The sequence below is a fragment of the Loxodonta africana genome, chromosome 4 (assembly GCF_030014295.1).
Source record: "Loxodonta africana isolate mLoxAfr1 chromosome 4, mLoxAfr1.hap2, whole genome shotgun sequence".
NCBI classification, from domain to species: domain Eukaryota; kingdom Metazoa; phylum Chordata; class Mammalia; order Proboscidea; family Elephantidae; genus Loxodonta; species Loxodonta africana.
The window spans coordinates 86,240,487-86,246,460 of record NC_087345.1 but is presented as its reverse complement, the minus strand read 5'-3'; the positions used below and the strand labels follow the sequence as shown (position 1 = coordinate 86,246,460).

The following is a 5,974-nucleotide window of genomic DNA, read 5'->3' as shown; positions in this document are numbered from 1 at the left end:
ACTGCCAACCTTCTGGTTAGCAGCCATAGATAGCACTTAACCACTACACCACCGGGGCTTCCGTACATGGTATATTAAAATATAATTAAAACTGGATTTTTTTTCTTAGTTTTTTTAAGGGACAGAGTGTTCCATACCTTAGGAGGTAAAAAAAAAAAAAAATTATCGTGAAATCTAGAAGTGAGAATTCTATAAAATTGCAGGAAATATTAACCATAAAGAGAAGTAGGAAAGAGTGAATCATGCTGAGAAATTTGTTTAAAATGTTATAAGAAGGTTAAATAATTGAAAAAACAGGTTAAGTAAACATGAACATAGAAGCAATAATCTTTATTTAATGTTAATATCAAGATTTTTAAATTTTTTCTTCATTTTTTGAAAACAGTGAAAATCTTTTCGAGTGTATCCTTGAAAGCTTGTTTCACTTGCTGGTTCCTTAGACTGTAAACGAAGGGATTTAATAAAGGAGCAAATGAAGTATATATTAACAGCTACACTTTTGGATAAAGTCACCCTTTCTTTTGCTGATGGCTTCATGTAAATAAAGATACAGCTACCATAAGTAAGGGAAACTACAATCATGTGGGAAGAGCAAGTGGAAAAAGCTTTTGTTCTTTTCTGAGCAGAGGGGATTTTTAAAACAGTCTTGATTATATGTGTATAGGAAAAAATCACTAACAGCAATGTGACCACAAGTATTATAGCTGATAAAACAAATGAAATCAATTCTAGGAAACGTGTGTCTGTGCAAGAAATCTGCAAGACAGTAGAAGTGTCACACATGAAATGATCAATTACTTTGGAAGCACAGAATTCCAGTTTCAGCCCTATGACCAACGGTGGAAAGGTATTCAGAAAGCCAGCTGCCCAAGAACTGAGTACAAGTTGGTAGCACACTTTGGTGCTCATAATGATGGGGTAATGCAGGGGTTTGCAGATGGCTACATAACGGTCATAAGACATGGCGGCCAGAAGGTAAAACTCTGTAACACATATTAAGAGGAAAAAGAATAGTTGAGATGCACAACCATCGTAGGAAATGATTTTGTTTTTAGTCACAATGCTTGTCAGAAATCTAGGAATAGAGATTGTTGTCAATAAGATTTCCAAGGAGAAATTTTGGAGAAAAAAATACATTGGAGTCTTGAGGCGTAGATCTAACAGGGTGAGGAGGATGATAGATAAGTTCCCCGTCACACTCAAAATGTAGTTGAGAAAGAGAAATATAAAAATCACAATTTGCAACTCTGGGTCATTTGTCAGTCCCAAGAGAATGAACTCTATCTCCACTGACTGATTTTTCATTTCACTTTTGAATCTTATTAAACCAACACCGGAAAAAACTTCAAAAACAGAAATAACAGGATTTTTTTAAAGCTACCATCAGGAAAAAACTTGATAACCAGAAATGTAAACAAGTGTAAATATTTGTCACAATTTGTCAAGACAAATGATACCTAAAATTACAGTACAGATCAACCTACCAAAACCAAAACCAAACCCACTCCCGTAGAGTCGATTCTGACTCATAGCGACCCTATAGGACAGAGTAGAACTGCCCCCATAGAGTTGCCAAGGAGCGCCTGGAGGATTTGAACTGTCGACCTCTTGATTAGCAGCTGTAGCACTTAACCACTACACCACCAGGGTTTCCTAGATCAACCTAAGCATCTTCTAACTCACTGTACTATAAACATTAAGGTTTTACTTATGACAATACTAAGTTCTTTCTTCTCTTTCTCCTTTGGACTTGAAAGGGAATTTAAATCTTGGCTAATCATTTCCAAATAATCTGAATTCTGCTTAAATGTTCTAAATAGAGAGGCGATAAGTATTTTTTGAGATATGTTTTCTGTGTATATTTAATAAATTATTGCAATAAATTTTTATAAAATTTTGACAACTTGCCAATGTCAATTTACTATGCATGTTCAACATTTTTTACTTTATGAAAAGACTTTTAAAACCCATGAAACGTATAGAATTATTAGCAGTTACATATTTTCCCTAAGTATGATTAAAATTCTCCGGTGTATATCATTAATTCTTTAGCTTCAATGTAGTGCTGCTCCATTGTTCCTTTGACTTATTTTCTTCAATGATTATTTTTTCCTGATTCCAAATCATCAGTCTTCTCATAATCTGTTGCATTCGAACATCATTTTGAAATATCTTCAAGATAAAAACGGTTAGTAATTTCAAAAGCCTAAATAAAGTAGGGAAAGAAATGTAGCTATAGGAAAAACAAACAAGCACAATCAATTATTTTCTTACTTGATCTTTGCCTTGGATTCAGATAATTTATAAATTCTTAAACACTACTTTTTTTCCTGTTTGTGCAGACTACGGTAAATAATTTTGTCTTCTTATTCTAATCATGAGGGTGATTTTAATTACTAGGAATAAGGAGTTTCGCTAAATCCTTTTGTTAGCCTAGGACTTGTATAGAAGTGATAGTCGGTAGTCACTTCTGATCCTAATTATATTATTTTTGACACTCAACTTCATTTTTCTTAAATACATAAGTAAAAAATTTCTCTGTAGGTGAATAGGCTCATTGTTCTCTAAATGGTTAATCATATACATTATGTTCAGTAGATTACTGTCTTGTATATCTGTCTGCGGTGGAAAAGAGATCCTTTCTCTTTATTTTAATTTAGTTGTTGAAGTACTATCTGAACATTCATGTATTTAATTTCAAAGTTAATATACAGGTCCCACTGGGTATTTAAATTAAGGTATCTCTAAAACAATTACTTTATTCATTTTAAAAATCATTCCACTAGGTTATTAATATATGCATCTCACTTGAATAAAAATATGTTTTGCTCTTGCATAGAAGGATGTTATTAGTTTTCACTAATTTCATTTTTTCCTCACTCTTTACTTAACGTAACAAAAATGTGTATTTTCTTATAAAAATTTTGATTTGTGTTTTGAATGATAGCTATTGACAATCTAAGGTGCTCTAGGAAACATTGGTGGAGTACAGGTTAAAAGCTACGGCTGTTAACCAAAAAGGTCAGCAGTTCGAATCTACCAGGCAGTCTTTGGAAACCCTATGGGTCAGTTCTACTTTGTCCTATAGGGTCGCTATGAGCTGAAATCAACTCTACAGCAATGGTTTTATAGCAATTTATAGCAATAATAATCTACCATGCACCTATTTTCAAGTATTTTTCCCCAGAATTTTGTATTTATATTTCAGTTTCTTTTTTGGCTTTGGAAAATATATTAGATGATAGACAGAGAGATGATAGATAGATGATAGAGAGAGGGAGAGAGATGATAGATCGATAGATGATAGGCAGATATATAGATTCAAATTGGCCTGGTGGCACAGTGATTAAGAGCTACGGTGAGCTATCACTGCTAACCAAAAGGTCAGCAGTTTGAATCTGCAAGTCACTCCTTGGAATCCCTATGAGGCAGTTCTACTACGTCCTATAGGGCTGCTATGAGTCAGAACGAACTAGATGGCAATGGGTTTGGGGTTTTTTTTTTGGCTTTGGAAAATAGACTAGATAGGTAGCTAGACAAATAGATTGGCAGACGGATAGATACATTGGCAGATAGAATCAAACTCTTGATTTCAGTTAATCTCAAAATCTGAAGTCAAGGATAGCAGCCATTTTTGTTTTATTCCTCAACTACTACTAAGATCATAAACTGAGTGATCACAAGTGTTTATCAAGAATGTGTTCCAGTACTTTCATTTCTTCAACTCTCAGTGTTGCTCTACACTCAGTCAGAAAGAGAACAGAGTCAGTCCAACAATTTTTGCTAACATCATGTGGCTAGATGACAAATCTACATTTTGGTTTCTTAAGAATCTGCAAAATAGATGCTATTTTTGCTCTTCAAAATTTCCTGAAGCAGTACAATTTCATATAGTTAAAAAATCTATCAAGCTATAGTTCACATGTATCCCTGTATATTCAGGCAGCTTTGAGTTCTGCATCTACATGTAGAAAATAAATGGTGCCTGAGATGTCAATGGTAATTACCATCGTATTTGTAGAATTGTCTTATTTTATTATCTAGATATTTATTCCAAATTACAAGTGACTTACTGTACACAGGGAGTGTTGGTATTCTTTTTCCCCTAAGGTCATATGGTATAAACAAAAGTCGAACAATAAATGACGAATATTATTGCTTTTATACTATTAGAAAACATTCAATCATTTGAATAAGAACTTTAATTCCAGCATTTTCCTTGAGAAGAATTTAAATCCGAGGGGCAATTGGGAAAGTACACACATCTGTTAATATTTCCCAGTTTCACACACACTACAAAAATCATAGGACCTAGATAGTATAGATAACTAGAATGCCCTTTCTAATTGCCAGATAGAAATTTTCTGTATTTTTTTCCTTAATTATTTAAACTTAAATGAAAATATGATTCTCTAAGAGAAGGATATTTTAGGAACGCTCTCGCATTAAAGGAACCCAATTTTCATAACGAAGAATGACTATGTTTGCAATTGTGCACAAAATTGCACAATTGCTACAGTTTTATCAGTTTGTTCATAAGAGACTCAAGGGAGTTAATTAAAGTAAAAGGAAGGAAGAAAAATAATCTCTTACGGAGACTGGAGTTGAGGACCCACCGATTACATATAATAACAATAAGCTAAAAACTGTAAATTGCTTTAAATACAAATCTGAGGGGACATTATTCCAACAGATAACCAGAAATGATTTAAATGCTATATTACATGCCAACAAGGTTCTGATGGTTCACTCCCCTGAAGCTTTATGAATAATTCTTCTGATCAGAGGTTTTATCTCAAACAGGAAACCTTTTTTTTTGCCTCCATTATGCAATATATTAAGATTCTGTTAGCTAAATTGTTGCCCAACCCAGTACTTGAGAACAAATATTTGTGTTGGTGTTGTTAGTTACCATCAGTTGGTTGCAAATCATAACGACACCATGTACAAGAGAAAGAAACACTGCCTGTCTTTCCCCATTCTCAAAATCATCGCTATGTTTGAGCCCATTTTTGGCCCTGCTGTGTCAATCCGACTAGTTGAGCATCTTCTTTTTCTCTGACTTTTCCAAGCATGATGTCCTTCTCAAGGTGCTGGTCCTACCTGATAACATGTCCAAAGTATGTGAGATAATGTCTCACCACGCTTGCTTTTAAGGTGCATTCTGGCTGTACTTCTTACAAGATGGATTTGTTCATTCTTCTGTCAGTCCGTAGTATTCTTTGCCAACACCATAATTCAAAGTCATCAATTCTTCTTCAGTCTTCCTTATTCATTGACCAGTTTTTGCCTGCGTATGAGGTGATTTAAAATACTATGGCTTCGGTCAGGCACACCTTAGTCCTTAAAGTGACATCTTTGCTTTTTGAACACTTTAAAGAGGTCTTTTGCAGCAGATTTGCCCAGTGCAATGCATCCTTTGATTTCTTGACCTCTGCTTCCATGGGCATTGATTGTGGATCCAAGTAAAATGAAATCCTTGACAACTTCAATCTTTTCTCCATTTATCATGATACTGCTAATTGGTCCAGTTGTGAAGATTTTTGGATTTGGGTATTTTATTTTATTTTATTTTATTTTATTTTATTTTATTTTATTTTATTTTATTTTATTTTATTTTATTTTATTTTATTTTATTTTATTTTATTTTATTTTATTTTATTTTATTTTGAGGTATAATCCATACAGAAGGCTCTAGTCTTTGATATTCATCAGTAAGTGCTTCAGGCTGTCTTGGCTTTCAGCAAGTAAGGTCATGTCATCTGCATATCACAGGTTGCTAATGATTCTTCCTCCAATCCAGATGTCACATTCTTCTTTACATACTCCATCTTCTAGGATTATTTGCTCAGCGTACAGATTCAATAAATATGGTGAAAGGATATGACCCTGATTTTAAACCTTTTCTGATTTTAAACCACGCTGAATCCCCTTGTTCTGTCTGAACAACTGCCTCTTGGTCTATGTACAGGTT

General features: G+C 33.8%; 1 pseudogene; it reads right to left on the bottom strand.

Moving 5' to 3' along the window:
- Window positions 1–293: 293 nt before the first annotated feature.
- Window positions 294–1,627, bottom strand: LOC100675064 (olfactory receptor 6C6-like; annotated as a pseudogene).
- Between the last annotated feature and the right edge of the window lie 4,347 nt (window positions 1,628–5,974).